The sequence below is a fragment of the Miniopterus schreibersii genome (assembly GCF_964146895.1).
Source record: "Miniopterus schreibersii genome assembly, chromosome: 2".
In the NCBI taxonomy this organism is placed as follows: domain Eukaryota; kingdom Metazoa; phylum Chordata; class Mammalia; order Chiroptera; family Miniopteridae; genus Miniopterus; species Miniopterus schreibersii.
Genome location: NC_138102.1, coordinates 171,305,053 through 171,324,527, shown reverse-complemented (window position 1 = coordinate 171,324,527; position 19,475 = coordinate 171,305,053).

Below are 19,475 nucleotides of genomic sequence, written 5' to 3'. Positions count from 1 at the left end.
AAATCAATAGATATATTTAAAAAAGAAAACATGTTAAGGGGACAGAGAATGAAAGGTGGAGGGAAGGTTCGCTTAGTGTGTTTCGGAAGGGCCTCCTTAGAAAGGTCATGTTTGAACTGAGGCTTGAGGGGAGGCTTGCAGAGATCTGGGAAGGAACAGTGGTCCAGCCAGAGGGGACAGGAACACAAAGCCCTGAGGCAGGATGCCTTGGTGTTTTTGAGGAACAGCAATAAGGAGGGACGGGATGGTAGGAGATGGGGTTAGAGGAATAGCTGGGCACAGTAAGAACTTGGATTTTATTCTGAGTGAGATGGGAAGCTTCTAGAAGCATATTATTAATATGTTATGCTAATCACATAGAGTTAATTTTATAACTTGCATCTAGTTCTTCATGATCCTATTTTTGCATCTTTAAATGCCTAAAGTAAGAGATGTTCCCATCTAGCCCTCTTCTCTCTTTTTTAAAATTAATTTTTAAAAATATGTTTTTATTGATTTCAGAGAGAAGAAGGGAGAAGGGGAGGGAGAGAGAACCATCAATGATGAGAGAGAGCCATTGATCGGCTGCTTCCTGCACGCGTCCTACTGGGGATCGAGCCACAACTGGGAATCGAACCATGACCTCCTGGTTCATAGGTGGACACTCAACCATTGAGCCACGCCGGCTGTAGCCCTCTTTTACCTTGGCCGCCTGCTTCTCATCAACGTGCCCCGGCACACTGCAAAGGCAGCTCTGGATGGTGTCCTGGGTCCTGCCGCTGTAGCCTTAGATAGTTTTATTAAAGCACCCCTCTTGCTCAGTTTCACTACCCGAAAAAAGTGGTCATACTCTCACCAAATTCACTTTATTAATGATTTAACAAAAAAGAAATTAAAAATGTTCATGCTCATGATGTTGTAATATTCCTTATATTTACACTATTGTCACAGGGCTTAGCATGTAGTAGGCATACAATAAAGGCTTGTAAAATTGAATCATAAGGTAAAATGTGGGGATACATGAAATGTTCTCTGAGTTTCTTTAGGGCTGATATAATTTTATTTGCTCAGCTCAAAAGATACTTTTTTCTTGGAGCATCACTCTTACTACCCAGAGAGTGATTTATGTTGGTTTTCATAATGCTTCTGTGATACTCGTTTTTAAGAGTTTATTTTATTTCTTAAATTAGAGGGTGAAGTGGTTCATTCTGCTTAGATTTATACTTTTGATCATGCTACAAATAATATATATTTAATTGTTCCTTTCACAAAATTTTGCCAGCAATTTTAGAACATGTCTTCTCCTATAAAGTTTTGCAGAATGTTCTGTGATACTTCTTTCTTTGTACTTTGAGTCTAGTTTTTGTGGTAGATAGTTGCAAAAATGGTCAGAGGTTCTTCCTCTATGCAGGCCCCTTTGTGATGTGACTTTGCAGCAACTCCCATCAAGAGGTGGTATCTGCTTCTCTACTCCTTGAGTCTGGGCTTGACCATGTGACTTGCTTTGGCCAATGAGACATTAGCACATGTGATGCAAGTGGAGCCTTGAAAAGTACTATGCACAGGACCTCTCTTTCTGCTCTTGGTAAAGTTTTGTCTACCATCATATGAACATGCTCAGGCTTACCTCAGGATGGTGAGCATCATATGGCCAGTTACCTCCGTGCCACTGCCAACAGCCAGCCAACCACAGAACATGCCAATGAGGCCATTGTCAGCCAGCTGACCCATGACTGAGCCTGACATGTGGACCAGAGATGAACCGTTCCAGCTGAGCCTAACCCAAATTGCTGATCCACAGAATTGTGAGCAAATAAATGTTTTCAGTGCTAAGTCTAGGGCAGAAAAATCTTACTGATATAACACATATTTCTATTAGTTGTTTATATTTTGTGACGTCCAAAGTGTATTTTGTTTTTGCTTCTCCTTCCTCCAAAACACACCCTGTAGTAGACAACTACTCCCCCAACATCCATTTTCCCTTTTTTGTTTTATTAATAGATGCCACTCCTTACCCCACCTCCCCATATTTGCATTTTACCTGGCCACATGACTGCCCAGCTTGAGACTAAATTTTGCAGCTTCTCTTGCAGCTAAGGTTTGGTTATGTGACCAAGTTGTGGCCAATGGTATGTGAATGGAAAATAACATGTGCTAAGAGAGCTGCTTACTCTCTATTCTCTCTTTCCTCCTCTCATTCTCCCCTCCCCACCTCCTCAGGCTGGGAAATGGAGTCACCTTAGAGCCAGAGAAGGAAGTCATATGTGTGTGGATTGCAGAGCTAACCCAGAGCTTGGGTCCCAGGACGACTTTGCAGACTAGACCTGTTTACCGACCCTGTACCACTCACCTATCACTGATCTGTTATGTGAGGGAAAAAATACTTCTATTTTAAGTATGCTACTGTATTTTCAGGTCTCTGTTATACTAGCTTGATTTTTATTCTAACTCATACTTAACAAGTGCTCAGCAGGCACAAACACATAAACACACACTGGCTAGCACAACAGGAGCTCAGTACATGCTAGATTCATGCATGTATTCAATAACAGTCACCGAGCTCTGATTGAGGGCAGGCACATAGTTGCATAGATAATTACATTTTGGAGGGGAGCAGGAGCTCTCAAAGGATCAGGGAAAGATAGAAGAAAGTAGCGAAAGGGGAAATTGAAGGTGAAGAGCACTGTAACAGAGGATTCTGTCAAGTCTGTTCTCTAAGAAAATAAAAGGATTTGGACCTCTCTTAAAAGTTTGCTGCAGTGGGATGACACACGAGTCATGAAACAAAGCATCCATTCAATGCACCTGTACAATTACTGTCACAGAATTCGGAGGCCTTCTCCCACTTGTTTCAGGGTCACGGACCTTGAGCTGGGGTGGGGGCAGGGGATGGCCACCGGTTTACTGTTTTCCCACTTCAGACTCCCAACACCAGCTTTTCAAAGGGTTTTGTGTGTTGGGTATAAGGGTGGCAGTGGGGATGGAGGTTAGGTTTAGAGGATTACTGACAATCCTGTAATAACTTTTGAAATAGCTTTTCAAATCAATTCCCATTCATTTCCCACTTTACAGAGGAAAGAGGGCCAGGGAAGGATCAACAGTTATGAGAAAAACTAAGAGAGAAAATCTCCACTCACTGCTCCTGGAAATGGACGATGTCTCTTTGTTTTGTGTCCCATTTTCTTTCCCCGCCATCATCTATGGCTTATTTGTGTTTTCCTTCTATCATTCAGAGTGTTCTGGTTTTTTAAATATTGAAAATAACCTGGGGAGAGGATACTAAGTAAGAAATCATTGCAAAAATTCAAAAAAGAGAGCATATATACTATCTTGGGTTTTAACTAAGAATTTTATCGAAGTAGGCAGTCCTGTTTATTTCATCCAATTTCACCAAACCTCCTGTCATGTGCAGTAGGTATTTTCATCTTGTGTCATAATGGCTTTCTCTTACGAATGTCTCGCCTATGTGTGTCCTGTGTTTTCAGAATACATTTCATTTTCAGGTCGTAGGGTAGTTGCGTTTGTACAAATTATTCATTCTCCATAGGCCTCAGTTTCCTCATTTGTAAAATGACTAGATAATCTCTGGCATCTCTTTGGGCCCCGACTCCTAAAATTTGAATTCCCTTATAAACATATTGATTAAAGTCTGGAGACAACTGTAGCTACAATGACAAGAGAATGATGAAACATATTAACATTGGTGTTCATGCAATAATCAGCTGTGTTTTGTTCCATATGTCAATTCAGTTCAACAATTAAGCCAAACTCCATCTGTTTTGGCATAAACAAGTTTTTTCAGATGGGTTCCTGAACCACATCCCTGGAAATCATTTTATGTTTTTCGAATATCGCTACCATCCATAAATGACGACTGTGGAATCTTTCTGATTTCAAAAAAAAGTCTCCAATGCCCATGTTATTTGACAAAGAGATCGCTTTGCTATTTGACCTCACGGATGTGCTGCATGGTCTAATCGATAGTCCCAGAAAGGAAGCGAAGTCTCGGAGTTGGCGGGGAGGGAACATGCATGGGGCACCAGCTTCTGAGCAGGGAAAGCAAGCCCCGACACTGTCAGCAGGGGGTTTCTATTTCTGTGACCTGAAGATCCTGTTGGGACAAGATGTGCCTCAATCTGTGATGGAGGCAAGACAAATGGTACGGTCCACGCATCCAGCAGGGGTGCCTTTTTTTGGCTTGGGTTGAGCTGCATTGACAGAATAGCAATAGGAAACATTTGTCTTTATCTTTATAACGCTTGACAAGAGGCATGATTACTGCTGTAAGGGTATCAAAGTAAAGAAAAAACGGGCTGTCCAAGAGCCCTGTTATTTATCACATTCAGAAACACTAACTCGGACTAGCAGGCTAGAAATTCCTTGTCAAATTGCCTCTAAAAATCATTATTTTCTTCCCTGAGATAATATGTAAAGCCCATGGCTCTCACCTGTGCTCTCTGTCTCCCCACCTCTCCCTGTTTGCAAGTTGGGGACAGTCTTCTCCTGAGCCAGCTGTCCCTCTGCAGCCTGGGAGCTGCCTCTATGTGGCTCATTTCCTGAGCCAGCCTGACAATAAGCACACCGTTCCTGCTTGTGCAGGAAACACAGAAAAAAAAAATCCACCCAGCTAGCTGGCAGCTTATTAACAAATATTGAATGTATACAGCAAAAATTCGATTTATTGTGCAGCAAGTGTTAGGATGTCTCCAGGCAAATTAGAGCCAGAGCTGACTTTGTGCAACCCCTTTATTTATTTTCCTGTTCCTTGTTTTCTAATTAGGCAGGCTTTCTTCTGCTTTACAAATACCCTCTCTGCCTAAATCATTGCAGGTCTGTTGGATCCTGAACACAATAGACTTACGCATTCCTACTAATACCAGGATGGGGAGATATAATTCACCCTTTTGCATAGAGGCCCCAAATAGTTTCAAGAGTGGTTCTAAACGCCTTTAGGATACAGTAGCATTTTCCTGCTGTGACCTGTGGGGGCCTCCAGGTGCTCTAGTCAGTGCTTTTTCCAAAGATATTGTGAACAAGAGATGGGTCTAAGTGGCATTTGCTTTGAAAGGCCCTGTCCTTCAGTGTATGGCACCAAAGTAGGCTTTTTAAAAAGTGTTCTCTTTTAGGACAGGAGGCCTTTGCAAAAGAAGGCACTTGGTCACAATTCTTCATGAAGAGCGATTCAGGAAGGAAATCAATGGCCATGTCCCCAAGCTTGTTCAGAATTCAACATTTGATTTGGTCTTGGCATTCTCATGCAGGGTTTAGAGCAACCTTGGCTGTCCATTAGCATCATCCGAGGAGCTTTAAAAAGACAACTGGTGCCCACATTCCTTCCCAGACCAATTACATCAGAATCATGAAGGGTGGGACTAGGGCATTGACATTTCTAAAAAGCTCTCCAGATGATTGTAATGGGGACTGGGGGTTAAAAGCCAGTGGTTTGTAGGTTTTTTTAAATTATCAGAATACATCCAAGGAACTCTGTTCATTCATTCAATAAATAGTAGAATGACTATTATCTATTAGGACAAAGGCTATGCACCAAAAGGGGTTCAAAGACATATAAAGGACTTTCTATGTTCTCAAATAGCTTGTAGTTTAATAGAGGGCTTGAGGTCTCCATTTATTCCAAGTATATTTATTGAGTCCTGTTGTGTGTTATGACCACTGGGGAGTCAGCAGTGAACAAGACAGACAAGGTCCTTGCTATCATTGAGCTTACATTCAAGTAAAAGAAATTATAAAATAGGTACTGGTGTGTCCTATAAAGAAATAAATTCAGAGGTAATGTGACAGAGAGTGGTGGGGACCAGGGAAGAGTTCTGGGATGCTTCTCTGAGCAGCAGATCTGAATGATGTGAAGGAAACAGTCAAGTAAAGATGTGGAAGGAGTGAGTCCTGGGCAGAAAGAACATCAGTGCCGAGACCCTGAGGTAGGAGCAAGCAACTGCCTGGAGCAGAAAGAAGCTAAGATCCTTAGAGGGGGTGGTGCGTTAGGAAGAAGGGCAGAAAGGTAGGTGGAGAGTAAACATTCTGTAGAAAGACAACCTGGACACACAGAGTTAGAGGTACGGGTTAATGGTTCTGAGCATTTTGAGACAAAAGACATTGCTTTGGTTGGGGCATTCAGTGCTCGTGGAAAGGGATGCTTTGAGTTGTGTCTTGAGGGAGCCTACCTGAGAAGATGGAGGGGAAGAGCATTTCAAGTAGTGGGATCATTTTCTGCAAAGCCATGAAAGGCATGACAATCTAGAGCATGAACAGGGACTAGCACGTTGTTTAGCTCGATCGGAATGAGAGATACATGAAGCAGAAACTGGAGCTCAGAAGTTGACATAATAAAGGACCTTGTATGTAAGAGAACTGGGACTTTATCTTAAAGACAATGGGAAACCCATATATACTTTCTGCTTATTTTCTTAGCCTTATCTCTGGCCAATTCCTGCCTCATTCCTTGTATCCAAGCAACTCCAAACTTCTACCCGCCCCACCTCCCACACACGTGTATTTATACTACCATGCCGGTCCTTGCCTTTGGGTTTTTTAAATAGTCTTCTATTTAAATAGTCTGGAATATCTTTCTCAGACCTTTGAGCTCCTTTCTGTGAACTAGCGAAACTCCTACTCAGTCTTTGAGTTGACCACAGTTCTTCCAGGGAGGTTTCCTTGACCCTCCATCGTGATTCCATATATCAAGGGGCATATTTCTTCAAGGGCAATGAGCATGCTGTGTCGATCATTCTTAAGTGCTCGGTTTTGTGTGCTTGCATTATACTCCGATAGACAGCAATGCACACTGACTATAGCAAATAAGTAATTATATAATTGATATAAGATAGGAAATATGGTAAGAAAAGGTAGTCCAGGATAAGGAAGATTGGGAGTGGCATGGGAGGGCAGTTACATTTAAATTAGAAAATCAGAGTAAGTCTAAGTGAGAAAGTGAAGTTTGACAAGATTCTTAGACTGACCAACTGTTCCGATTTGCCTGAGACTGAGGAGTTTCCTGGGATGTGGGACTTCCAGTGCTAAAACCAGGATGGTCCTAGGAAAGCTGGGATGGTTGGTCACCTTAGAACTCTATATTAATATTTGTCGTATCTACTATTTCTAAACAACTTGAGGACAGAAGGTAGGCAGGCAGTGTAGCATGATGGGTAAGCACACAGGCTTTGCAGTGATCCCACTCCTAGGAATGTATCCTAGGAATCCTGAAACACTAATCAGAAAGAATATATGCACCCCGATGTTCATAGCAGCACAGTTTACAATAGCTGAGATCTGGAAACAGCCCAAGTGCCCATCAGTGATGAGCGGACAAAAAAGCTGTGGGCCATTTACACCATGGAATACTACGCAGCTGTAAAGAAGGATCCTGTATCATTTGGGACAGTATGGAAGGACCTGAAGAGTATTATGTTAAGCGAAATAAGCCAGGCAGAGAAAGACAAATGTCACATGATCTTACTTATATGTGGAATCTAAAGAACTTAATAAACTGATGGATAGAAATGATTCAATGACATAGAAGCATAGATGAGACTGACGAATGTCAGGGTGATGGAGGAGGGCAGGTGGGTGGAGGGGGAGAGAGTAACCAAAGAATGTATATGCGTACATGCACAACCCAAGGATACGGACAATAGTGTGGAGAGGGACTGGGGAGGGAAGGGGACAGGGTGGAAGGGGCCATTGGGGAGAAAAAGGGACATCTGTAATTTTTTAATCAAAAATAAAATTTAAAAAAACCCCACAGGCTTTGGTGTCAGACTGGGTGGGTTCAAATCATGGCTCAGCCATTTGTAAGCATCTTGACCTTGGACAAGTAAAAATTTTAACCTCCCTGAGCCTCTTCATCTCTTAATGGAAGTCATTGATACAGAATAAGCAGTCAGCAAATGCTGCTGTTGTTATTATTCATAGAGCCTAGTACAGTCCCTAGGGGCAGAATAGATGTTTGCTTAAAGAGCAGATGAATAAATGATAATCTACCATGTTCCAGGCACTGGGCTAATCCCTGGATATATAAAAATGAATAAAACATGACTTCTTTATTCCCTTCCCTAGTGTAATTTTCTTTTTCATAGAGTATGTAACCTTCTAATATACTATATATAATATTTTTATATGTCACAATTATTCCCACTGGAATGTAACTCCTTTAAGGCAGGGATCATGGCTTTGTTTACCGAGATGTCCCAAGTGCCTGGAACAATGCCTAGGCCAAGAAGATACTCAATAATGTTTGATGAATTAATGAATGGAAATTCCATTTGATATGATAAGAGCTTTTAAGGAGTATGTGCAAGGTATTGATGCTTTCTCCTTTTGGGTGGAGTCAGGGGAGGTTCCATAGACAACATGGCATTTTAGGTTGACCCTGAAGGATAAGTAGTGTTTCTTTAGAAGATGGGAAGGCAGTTCAGGCTGAGAGCCCAGCAAGAGGACCTGACAGGAGCAGAAGAACCAGGAGAAGGCAAGGCCATGGAAGGTGGAGAGCGGACTTGAGGGGGTGGAAGAGAATGCGAGGCAGTTTAGCATGGGTGAAGTTTAAGAGATATTTCAGTATGTTGGTGCTGGTGAAAAGGGGATCAAAGGATGACACTGAGTGTGGAGTGACAGCATAGAAACCAGGATGTAGTGACTGAAGATCTGGATAAAGATGAGCTGGTAACTTGAAAGAGGGTGGTCTTAATTCTTTTTCTTTTGATGGGGGAGAATTATTTTATTTTTATTTATTTATTTATAATATTTCATTTTATTTTTAAATTATAATTGACATTCAATACTATTTTACATTATTTAGGTGTACAGCATAGTGGTTAGACAATTATATAATTTATGAAGTGATCCCCTCAATAATTCTAGTACTTACCTGGCACCATACATAGTTATTACAATATTATTGACTATATTCCCTTTGCTGTACTTTACATCTTCATGACTATTTTGTAACTACCATGTTTTACTTCTTAATCCCTTCATCTTTTTCACCCAGCTCCCCAACACCCATCCCTTCTGACAACCCTCAGTTTGATCTCTGTATTTATGAGTTTGTTTCTGTTTTGTTTGTTTATTTTGTTCTTTAGATTCCACATATAAGTGAAATCATGGTATTTGTCTTTCTCTGTTTGACTTATTTCACTTAGTGTAATACTCAAGTCCAGGCTGTCAGAAATGGTAAGATTTCATTTTTCTTGTGGCTGACTAATATTCCATTGTATATATGTACCACCTCGTCTCTATCTACTCGTCTATTGATGGGCACTTGGGTTGCTTTTATATCTTAGCTATTGTAAATAACACTGCAATGAACATAAGGCTGCATATATCTTTTCTCAGTGTTTTGGATTTCTTCAGATATATACCCAGAAGTGGAATCATTGGGTCATAAGGAAGTTCTATTTTTAAGTTTTTGAGGAAACTCCATACTGTTTTCTATAGTGGCTGCATCAATTTGCAATCCTACCAACAGTGCAGGAGGGTTCCCCTTTCTCCATAACCTCACCAACACTTATTGTTCATTGATTTATTGATGATAGCCATTATGACAAGTATGAAGTGACATCTCATTGTGGTTTTAATTTGCATTTCTCTGATGATTAGTGACATTGGGCATCTTTTCATGTCTATGGGCTATCTGTATGTCCTCTTTGGAGAAGTGTCTAGTTAGGTCCTTTGCCCATTTTTTAATTGGGTTTTTTGTTTTGTTTTGTTTTTGGTGTTGAGTTGTATGAATTCTTTTTTCTTTTTTTTTTTATTAGTCAAATATATATATATTTTTAATTTATCTTTATTGTTGAAAGTATTACAGGTGTCTCATTTTTTTTCTCCCAATTGACCCCCTCCACCTTACTCCCACTCCTTCCCAGGGCTTCACCCCGTCATTGTCTGTGCCCATGGGTTATGCATATATGCATATAACTTCTTTGGTTAATCTCTTCCCACCCTCCACCCCTCTTCCTTCTGAAATATGATTATCTGTTAGATGCATCAATGTCTCTGAATCTATTTAGTTCATCAGATTCTTTTGTTCATTAGCTTCTTATTAAAGAAGACCCTTCAACATTTCCTGTAGTGCTGGTTTGGTGGTGATGAACTCCTTTAGCTTTTTCTTATCTGTGAAGCTCTTTATCTGACCTTCAATTCTAAATGATAGCTTTGCTGGGTAGAGTAATCTTAGTTGTAGTTCCATGTTTTTCATCACTTTGAATATTTTTTGCCACTCCCTTCTGGCCTGCAAGGTTTCTGTTGAGAAATCAGCTGACAGTCATATGGGTGCTCCCTTGTAGGTAACAAACTGCTTTTCTCTTGCTGCTTTTAAGATTCTCTCTTTGTCTTTAACCTTTGGCATTTTAATTATGATATGTCTTGCTGTGAGCCTCCTTGAGTTCCTCTTGTTTGGGACCCTCTGTGCTTCCCAGACTTGTAAGTCTATTTCTTTCCCCAGGTAGGGGAAGTTTTCTGTAATTATTTTTTCAAACAGGTTTTCAATTACTTTCACTCTTTCCTCTCTTCTGGAACCCCAATAATACAAATGTTGGGCCCCTTGAAGTTGTCCCAGAAGCTCCTTATGCTATCCTCATATTTCTGGATTCTTTTTTCTTTTTGCTCTTCTGGTTGGGTGTTTTTTGTTTCTTCATGTTCCAAATTGCTGATTTGATTTTCAGCATCCTCTACTCTACTGTTGATTCCCTATAAATTATTCTTCATTTCAGTTCATGTAGCATCGATTTTCTCATTATTTTCGTCATACTCTTACTAATATCTTTGAGCATCCTTACAACCATTATTCTGAACTCTGTATCTGTTAGCTTGCTTGGATCTATTTCATTTAGTTCCTTTTCTGGAGATTTCTTCTGTTCTTTCTTTTGTGACATGTTTCTTTGCCTCTGCATTTTGGCTGCATCCAGGTGTTTGTTTCTGTGTATTAGGTAGAGCTGTTATGTCTCCTAGAATTTGTAGAGTGGCTTTGTGTAGTAGGTGTCCTGTAGGATCCAGTGGCTCAGCCTCCCCAGTCACCTGAGCTGGGCCTTCTAGGTGCTCCCCTTGGTTGCTGTTGGCGTCACTGGGAGGAATTGGCCCTCCGGCCAATCAGCTGTGAGGACCAGCTGCAACTACAGCCACAGGGCTGCTGTGCTGGAGACACCCCTATGGAGCAGGATCTACTTCAGTGGAGCTTTGGTTCACCAAGTGGGCCCCTTGAGTGTGTTACTCGTGGATGTGGTAGGGTTGTAATCCAGCAAGGTCGAGTCTGAGCACCAGGTGCACTGTCTCTGGGGCCTCCAGGGAGGTGCAAAGTCAGTCTGTGCCAGTGCTTTGCCCAGGGCCACCCAGCATGAGCTACACAGCAAACCGTAGTTGGCTGCTACTTGTGCTGGGCTTGGAGGTGCCCAGGAGAGGCCAAGCTATGAGCCAAGGCAGGCTGCCGCTAGTGCCAGGCCTGGGGCCGCTTATCAAGCCGTATGGGGCCCGCTGCTGCTTGTTTGAGAGATTTTAGGAAAGTCCTAAGCATGAGGCTCGAGAGGCCACTTGCACAGAAAAGCCCCTGGAAATGGCCTGGATGAGCTGCAGGTGGGGGGGCGGGGCCTCCGGGAATCACGGGGCGGGGCCAAAGGCGTGAGTCAGGTGCTGGCGATTCAAATATGGCGCCTGCCTGCCGGGTGTGCCGCGTGGACTTGCCAAAGGAGCCATGGCCTCCGCCAGCCCTTCTGCCTGGGAGGAAGCTGCTCCTCCAGCTCTCGCCCCGACTTCAGGCAGGTTAGTTCCTCCCCGAGGGTCCCGGGTCCTTTCAGGCCGCTGCCCGGCGCTGGGCTCAGAGGGAGCGTCCGAGTGAGTCCGTGCCGGGCCCTTAAGGGGAGCTGCTGGGGCTCCCGCAGCCTCCGCGACCCTCAGGGACAGTCCCCACTGGTTTCACAGCCCGGAGTTGTGGGGACATTTCTTCCCGGCCCTGGAGCCCTGGGCTGGGGGCCTGCTGTGGGGCTGGGACCCCTCGCTCCTCTGGAAACCCCCACCACCGAGATTCCCTCCCGGTTTACCCCGCCGCCCCGGGGGTGGGCCCTCAGCCATGTCTGGGATTCAGCCCCCATCCGCCGGCGTCTCCGCCCCTCCTCCCGGTCTCGGTGCTGCTTCAGGTCCCTGGTTGTGGGGCTTCTGTGCAGCCAGATCTCAGGAAGCTCTGAGTGACGGTGGTTCTGTATTTTAGTTGTAATTTTGATGTGGTTGCGGGAGTCAGCGGGTGCAGCTGTGACCTACGCACCATCTTGTTTTCCTCTTTCTGAATTCTTTATACATTTTGGATATTAACCCCTTACTGGATGTATCATTGGCAAAAATCTTCCGCTTGGTAGGTTGTCTTTTTGTTTTGTTGATGGTTTTCTTTGCTGTGCAAAAAACTTTTTAGTTTGATGTAGTCTCATTTGTTTATTATTTCTTTTATTTCCCTTGTCCAAGAAGCTATATCAATAAAAATATTATTAAGAGAACTGTCAGAGAGTTTTACTGCCTATGTTTTCTTTTAGGAAATTTATGGTTTTTAAGTTTTTAATCTATTTTGAGTTTATTATTATATATGGTATAAGAAGGTGTTCTAGTTTTATTCTTTTGCATGTATCTGTTCAATTTTCCCAACACCATTTATTGAATAGACTGTCTTTACCCTATTATATATTCTTGCCTCCTTTGTCATAGATTAATTGACCACATAGGCATGAATTTACTTCTGGGCTCTCTATTCTTTTCATTAATCTATTTATGTGTCTATTTTTGTACTAGTACCATGCTGTTTGATTACTGTAGCCTTGTAGTATAGTTTGATATCAGTAGCATTATACCTCCACCTTTGTTCTTCCTCAAGATTTCTGTAGCTATTTGAGGTCTTTTGTAGTTTTACATAAATTATAGGATTATTTGTTCTAGTTCTGTAAAAAACACCATTGGTATTTTGATAGGGATTGCACTGAATCTATAGATTGCTTTGGGTAGTATGGACATTTTAATGATGCTAATTTTTCCTATCCATAAGCACTATATATGCTTCCAGTTATTTGTATCTTCTTCAATTTCTTTCTTCAATGTCTTACAATTTTCTAAGTACAGGTTTCTTACATCATTGGTTAAATTTATTCCTAGGTATTTTTTTAATGCAGTTGTAAATGGGATTTTCTTATTTTTTCTTTCTGATAGTTCATTATTTGTGTACAAAAATAAGACCAATTTCTGAATATTACTTTTGTATCCTGCTATTTTACAGAATTCATTTACCAGTTCTAGTAGTTTTGTGTGTGTGTGTAATCTTCAGGCTTCTCTCTATAGTATCATGTTATAAGCAAATAATGACTGTTTCACTTCTTCCTTTCTAATTTAGATGGCTTTTATTTCTTTTTATTGTCTGATTACTGTGGCTAGGACTTCCAGTACTATGTTGAATAAAAGCAGTGAAAGTGGACAACTCTGTCTTCTTCCCGATCCAAAGGGAAATGCTTTTAACTTTTCCCCATTAGGTGTGATGTTCACTGTGGGTTTGTCATATATGGTTTTTCCTTTTTTGTTTGTTTGTTTTATGCTGAGGAATGTTTCCTCCATTCCCACTTTGCTGAGAGTTTTAATTAAAAATGGATGCTGGATTTTTTCAAATGCATTTTCTGCATCAATTGATATAATTATAATTATTTGATTTTATCTTTCATTTTGTTTATGTGGTGTATCACATTGATTGATTTGTGGATATTGAACCAACATTGCATTCCAGGAATAAATCCCACTTGATCATGATGCATGATCTTTTTACTGTATTGCAGAATTCAGTTTGCTAATATTTTGTTGAAGGCTTTTGCATCTATATTAATCAGGGATATTGGCCTATAATTTTTGTTTGTTTGTAATGTCTTTGTCTGGTTTTGGAATCAGGATAATACTGGCCTTGTAAAATGAGCTTGGGAGCCTTCTCTTCTCCTGAATTTTTGGGAATAGTTTGAGAAGGATAAGTGTTAATTCTTTTTGAATGTTTGATAAAATTTACCTGTGAAGTCATCTGGTATAGGACTTCTGTTTGTTGGGAGTTTTTTGATTACTGATTAGATTTCATTGGTAGTAATTGGTTTGGTCAGATTTTCTGTTTTTTCTTGATTCAATCTTGGAAGATTGTATGTTTCTGGGAATTTTTCCATTTCTCCCAGATTGTCCAATTTGTGGGTATATAATTATTCATAGTATTTTCTTATAATCCTTTGTATTTCTGTAGTGTCAGTTGTCACTTCTCTTTCATTCATGATTTTGTTTATCTGTGTCCTCTCTCTGTTTTTCTTGATGGGTCTGGTTAAAAGTTTATTAGTCTTGTTTATCTTTTCAAAGAACCAGTTCTTGGTTTTATTGATCTTTCATAGTTTTTAGAGTCTATTTTGTTTATTTCCACTTTGGTCTTTATTATTTCCTTCATTCTACTCACTTTGGGCTTTGTTTATTTTTGTTCTTCTAGTTCCTTTAGGTGTAAGGTTAGATTGTTTATTTGGGATTTTTCTTGTTTCTAGAGCTAGACCTGTATTGCTATGAATTTCCCTGTTAGGACTGCTTTTGCTGTGTCCCATAGATTTTGGGTTGTTATGTTTTCCTTTTCATTTGGATCAATATATCTTTTGACTTCTTCTTTTATCTCATTGTTAACCCATTCATTGTTTAATAACAGGTTATTTAGACTCCATGTGTTTGTGTGGTTTTTAGTTTTTCCTTGTAACTGATATCTAGTTTCATAAGTATAGTCTTAATTTTTAATGAAGTGAAATCATTTGATCATGGAATTAGGCTAAGGGGAAATAGCCAACAGAAGAGGCAAGAATAAACATAGAAGATGACACAATTAATGAAACAGAATTCTGGAAGAGACAGGAAGAGATGAAATTGAGAGGACAGAGAGAAGGAGGGTTTGCTCAGAAAAGAAAAACTCATTGTTCCTCAGAGTAGAGGTAAGCAGGAGAGGATGGACATCTCACCACTTATGTGGAACCCAATACTGATTCATCAATTCAGAGAAGACAGTGGTGTTACAGAAGCTGAGTGACTATTGGCAACTCAATTGAATCCTATTACTTCACTTTATGTTAGATATTTAAGAAAGGTGGAAACTGGAAGACTTTCTTCAAGAAGAATGTTAAGAAAAAACATAACCACCTAGTTATTAGAAAACACAGGATGCTTGATGGAAATTTCTGACTAACTCAGAATTCACCAAAAACACACACAACCTTATATTTCCACCCTTGTTCAAAGTGATTACATTTTTTTCTTTAATGAAATGGCAAACTAAAACAACATTTTGTTTTAAAATTTTGAAATGCCTCAGAAGTTTCTTGCAAAATTTGAATTACCCCAAGTTGCAGAGGTAGATGCCTAAGGTGTAAGGAACTAGTATTAATGGGTCTGGAACTCAGTATGTCCCAAGAGACAGTCTTTAAAAAATAAAAATAAAAAAATTCTCCATTCTAGTTGTAGCAAATGTTTAGTAAGTTGAGGGTCCTGGTTATTTAGATTTTACTTATTTTTGACTCTTGTATTACCTAAAAATTATCTTCTAGGAATTAGTAAATGGAAAATTATAATAATGAGTGGGTTTTGCAAATCAAACTTGGGCTTATACATTTTGTTTTGGATGAATAATCTTTATATTCTTCCATCAGGCAAAGAAGTGGGTTGTCTCTGAATATAACTATTATATGATCAGCCATAATAGTCTTTTCCTCAAGGGCAACTTCTCAAACAAATGATTTCAAAATCAATAAACACCCTGTAGCCCCCTGTTTCAGAATTTATTTATTCATGAGCTGCTTATCTCCTGTAAATTCCCAGGAAGAATTCTTATTGCTTAATCCCACTATATTGGATTGAATGCTTATCAGTTCAAAAATTAGTTCTTATTACATTTTCTTGGCAACTTTGTAATCATCTCAGGAATTTTTCCCCTGGAGAGTTAGTCTTACTTTTAAATCTTACATGAGCAGAAACTCATTTTAACATCCGAGAATTCATTAAACATGGTCCTGCCCACTTTGCAACGGGTTCCATTTCAGTATTAGCGGGGCAAAGGCCGTCCGTCCACAAACTGCTTTTTAAAGAGACTGTTTTGTACTGCTGCATGTTTTCATTATGAGACACTAACTGTCCCCATCACTGACAGGTAGAGACAAATTGAAAGCTGGAGCTCGGTAGAGGCTAGTGCAGGTGCTTTCTCATTTTTCACCGTGAAGGCTGTGTCTGCTGTCCTTTTGTTTGGTCACAGGGTCATTAGCAGCTTCTCTCCCAATCAAGGGATGTGATCTGGCGTCTACAGAATGATATTGCCACATAGATGGCCAGGCCACTGAAGAGGGATGGTCTGCTCTGACTGCCTGATTGTGAGAGGAGATGCCTGCTTACGATGGCGAGAGCCTCAGAAATAAGGCTGTGCTGCCGGCTCATTTGAATAATCTTTCCACTCATTAAACACAGCTGCAAGGCAAGGGGCAGCAGAGTTCAAAAGGCAAGCCAAGGGAATATATTAGTAATAGAATTATAGTTTCAGCCTTTGGGCATGTTTCCCCAATATTTTTGTACTCCATTAATTACAATAAGAAGACTTTTGTCACTTACTAAGAAAAAAAAAAAAGTTTAGAGGTTTAGAGGAGTATTTTGACTAAGAAACATAAGTAAATTGTATATGTTTTATAAAAGTGTTAGGTATGCTGCAATTAAATTTTAAGACAAATTCTGGAAGTTATCCAATAAGTCATTTCCTCATTATACAATTTAAATCCTCGGTGAGCTGGGATTAGAAACCGTTGGCATGATTTAGCTTTATGAGAAACTTTACCTGTGGTATAGTATATGGGTGTCCTCATACAGTCAGGCAGGTGTGTGTGTGTGTGTTTGCTCTGTTGGGTGATTTCTGGTCTAAATCCCTGAATGCCTCTTCTTATACCCAATCAGAACATCAAATTTATTAAAGAGCTAGAAAATATTTAATAGAAGAGAGGAAAGAGTAGAAATTAAAGGTGCAAACAAAGAGCAAAGGTTTCCTCTTGAAGACCTCACTGGCAGCATTTCTCCTCTTTGTGATTCAGGGTCACTCTGGGCTCTTCTGGAGCTGCAGGCTCTAAGGCCATGTTTTGGCTCTCCATCTGTCCACCCTTAATCTCATCTACCACACCATCTTGCCTGGATGACTCACCGGGACATTTTAAGATATTAGGAATTTGATGTATTTAAAATTCAGAATGGTTTAACTCTGAATTCAATTCTATGGCCTCCCTTGGGCTGTGGATTGAATTGAGTTGAGTTTTATTACCCCTGGGACTCATGTTCTCTTCCAATATAGAAGCAAATGGCTTTCACTTTGTCACAGAGTTTCTGTATGGATTTTAAGAATTTGTTCAAGTCCAAGGGTAGACAACTCCATCCTGCTTCTCTCCTCATACACCTGTCTAAAGGGACAGAAAGTAAGGAAGGTGTAAAACAATTAGAAGTTGTAGGGAGACTGCAGTTCTCTGTTTTCATTCTGTAGTATTTCCATATTAAAATCTTCCTAAGGCATCATGCAAAATGGTGACCCAAAGTAAAAACACTTGAAATCAAGCTACTGAAGAATTTTTCTTTTTAAGGCATCTTATTTATCCAGAATTGTATGAATGAAAAAATGTTCTTCTCAGATAATTTTTCCAGATAACTTGAATATAGCAACATTTGAAGAAGAGTTGGTGGATAATTTGTCACTTGAATTTGTATTTGATCTCTGCCTCTATCTATGTGACTTTGTATGTGTTAAATGATAGGCATGAAATGAGTGTGGTAGGCTGAAAAATGGGCCCTCCAAAGATGTCAACATCCTAATCCCTAGAACCTGTGAATTTTAACTAATATTGCAGAAAAAGAAGTCTTTGTGGATGTGATTAAGTTAAGAATCTTGAGATTGGGTCCTAAGTGCAATCACATGTATCCTTATATGAGGAAGGTAATGGAAGATTTGACGTATATAGGAGGAAGGGATGTGGAGATAGAACAGAGAGAGATTTCAAGATAATGGCCTTGAATATTTGAGTGATGGCCACAAGGCAAGGAATGTCAGCAGCCACCAGAAGCTAGAAGAAGCAAGGAATGGATTTTCCCTTGAGTCCCTGGAAGGAGTGTGGCCCATAACGCTTTGACTTTGGCCCCGGAATCTTAATTTTGAACTTCTGGTCTCCAGAAATGTGAGAGCATAATTTCTGTTGTTTTAAGGCATCGAGAATGTGGTAATAAGAAACTAATAGGTTAAGGCACTTTCATAACATGCAAACATTTGGCCTCACCAGCCAGGCAAATGAGCCTCCACAGTGTTTCATTTTTTTTGCAAATAATATTCTAGGCTATTTGGAATAGTCCAGCTGCCTGTTTCAAATTTAGCATTCATAAGCATGAAATGTTTTGCAAAAGGAAAAGAAGCCTATTAACTTAAGGGCTATGGACCAAAAAGGAAATATAAACTTGGTGTCTATTAACTCATCCCTCCCTCTTATTTTTGGCCTACACTAACCACTTCCTACCACTTGGATGTTCTTTATTAGGAAGGAAGTACATGGCATTGGATATGATACAAATAGTTTTCCTTGGATGAGAATCTGGCTGCTGCTGTGTCCGCATTTTCAGTTGCTTGCCACATCTTGTAGGAGAAATCATGAATTGTCACCTCAGATCTCAGAGTATCAGGTGGTCTGGCAAGACACACACCATAGCTTTCCTGTTCCTGATAAGGCTCTGATCTCTCACCTTTGGTTTTCAGAGAATAAAAACAACCTTAATTTTTAGAGGTCATCTCCATCAAGACTATTAAATCAGAAGTGAGGAACACTAATTTGAAAGAATATATGCACCCTATGTTCACTGCAGAGTTATTTACAATAGCCAAGATGTGGAAGCAACCCAAGTGTCCATCAATAGAAGAGGGGATAAAAAAGCTGTGGTACATTTACACAATGGAATATTACTCAGCCATAAAAAAGAACAAAATCTTATCATTAGCAATGTTATGAATGGACCTAGAGAGTATTATGCCAAGTGATATGTCAGTAAAAGACAAATACCATATGATTTCACTTACATGTGGAATCTAAAGAACAATATAAACAAACAAACAAACAAAACAAAAACAGACTCAGGTCCAGAGAACAGACTGATGGTTGGCAGAAGGGAGGGGTTAGAGAGACTGGGTGAAAAAGATGAAGGGATTGAACAGCACAGATTGGCAGTTACAAAATACCATGGGGATGTAAAGTACAGCATCAGGAATAGTCAATAATAGTTGATAGTCAATAATATTGTAATAACTAAGTATGGTGCTGGGTGGGTATGGAAATATCAGAGGGGAAGACTTTAAATATCAGAGGGGAACACTTTGTAAGTATATGATTGTCTAACCACTGTGCTGTACACCTGAAACTGATACAAAATAATATTAAATGTAAACTGTAATTTGAAAAAAAAAAGTGAGG